The sequence below is a fragment of the Rhinichthys klamathensis genome, unplaced genomic scaffold (assembly GCF_029890125.1).
Source record: "Rhinichthys klamathensis goyatoka isolate OS25496 unplaced genomic scaffold, OSU_Roscu_1.1 h1tg000835l_1, whole genome shotgun sequence".
Lineage (NCBI taxonomy): Eukaryota > Metazoa > Chordata > Actinopteri > Cypriniformes > Leuciscidae > Rhinichthys > Rhinichthys klamathensis.
In genome coordinates, this window is record NW_026607214.1 from 102,501 (window position 1) to 105,000 (window position 2,500).

The following is a 2,500-nucleotide window of genomic DNA, read 5'->3' on the forward strand; positions in this document are numbered from 1 at the left end:
TTTTAGTGTTTTTTTGCGGTAAGTGTGACTATTACTATGGATGTGATCAAACCTTTAAAAATAAGTATTAAGTTTGAGTGTGTGCGTCACCTAGCAACCACCCAGAACACCTTAGAAACCTGCTTGCAACCACCCAAACACTGTAGCAACTACCTAACAGTCACCTCAACAACCTTAGCAAACACCCAAACACTGTAGCAACTACCTAACAATCACCTCAACAACCTTAGCAAACACCTAGCAACCACCCAAACACCTCAGCAACTACCTAACAACCACCCAAAAAACCCTAGCAACTACCCAGCAACCACCCAAAACACCCTAGTAACAACCCAGAACACCTTTAGCAATGACCTTGCAGCCACCAAGAACACATTAACAACCACCTAGCGACCCATCCAGGACACATTAGTAAAACTTAACAAGCAACTAAAACACCTTAGCAACCACCCAAAACACCTCAGCAACCACATAACAACCACCCAAAACACCTTAGCAACCACTTAACAACCAGTCAAAACACTTTAACACTCATATAACAACCACCCAGAACCCATTATAGTAACCACTTAACAAGGAACTAAAAATATTGAGCAACCACCCAAAACACCCTAGCAACCACCCAACAACAACCCAAAACACCTTAGCAACCATCCAAAACACCTAAGTAACCACATAACAACCAGCCAAAACACCTTAGCAACCACCCAAAATACCCTAGCAACCACTTAACAACCAGTCAAAACACTTTAACACTCATATAACAACCACCCAGGAACCCATAGTAACCACTTAACAAGGAACTAAAAATATTGAGCAACCACCCAAAACTCCCTAGCAACCACCTAACAACAACCCAAAACACCTTGGCAACCATCCAAAACACCTCAGTAACCACATAACAACCACCCAAAACACCTTAGCAACCATCCAAAAAACCAAAGCAACCACTTAACAACCAGTCAAAACACTTTAACACTCATATAACAACCACCCAGAACCCATTAGTAACCACTTAACAAGCAACTAAAAAAATTTAGCAACCACCCAAAACACCCTAGCAACCACCAAACAACAACCCAAAACACCTTAGCAACCATCCAAAACACCCAAGCAACCACATAACAACCACCCAAAACACCTTAGCAACCATCCAAAAAACCAAAGCAACCATATAACAACCACCCAAAAAAACCTTAGCAATCACCCAACAACCACCCAAAAAAACCTTAGCAACCCCATAACAACCACCCAAAACACCTTAGCAACCACCCAACAACCACCAAAAAACCTTAGCAACCCCATAACAGCCACCCAAAACACCACAGGAACCACATGAATCGTCTTAGTAACCCCCTGAAACATCCTCACATTGTGGTGGCTGATTTTGCACAGGTATAAACACACCTCAAATATAATTTAATGACACACACTTTTTTATGTCTCATCAGCACTTTGCATCATGGCATCAACTTGTATTTGACGGCATGATTTAACAGTGTCTCAGACAGTTCATCCATATATAATTATCAAACTACAGGTATGTCACATTTAGCGAACGCATGCCGAATGTGTGGAGATACTGAGTTTTTTTCACTCTTCGCTCACACCTCAAGTTTTACAAGCAGAAGAAGACAAGAAACAAAGCGAGAGCCGGAGAAAAACAGAAGAAGACAGGAAATGAGGAGAGAAAGCAGCAGAAGGTGCCAAGCGGCGTGTTTGCTTGCTATAAACAGACACATTCAGGCGTGCTGCGTTTGAGTAAACATGAGCAGAGAGGATCAGACACACACTGAAGAGCTGAACGCTTTCAGAGAGGTCAAACACGACTCATCAGACTCACAACAACTGAGGAACTCGGTCAAACGACAACACACAACCCAACACTAGCAGACACTGAGCAATAAACATGAGTGTGTCAGACTGCTGTCACAGGACCTCAGAAATAACATCATTTTGCATTTGAATTTTTTGTGTGAATATGTATTTGTATAGGACAGGCATCATGAAAGCAATCTCTTTTATATCTCAATTGAATGACAATGAAAGAGAGTCTTTTATACAGAACAGATCTCAATATGAACTCATATTTCTCATCAAATAACCTGAACTGCTCCATATTAATTCATTACTGCATGAAAATTTTTATGTTTGCTTAATTTCTCCTAAGTTATTTGAGCAGAAACATGTGAAGTTGATCCTTAAATTAAATGAAACGTAAATACACAACATTTTCGTAACCTTAATATAAAATAAAATATATTTTTTTTATATTAATTTTATTTGCCAAGGCATCATTTTTCATTTTTTATTTAGTCTAACTTGATGCACTATAAAATAACTAAAACTGAAATAACAATTAATAAAAACTATTTAGACATATATTTAAATAACAAAATACTAATACAGTTTTTAAACGAAACCGGAAAATAGAAAAAAAAAAAGAATACTAATAATATTAATATTAATACAAAATATTAATCAAAACTGTAATGGTATC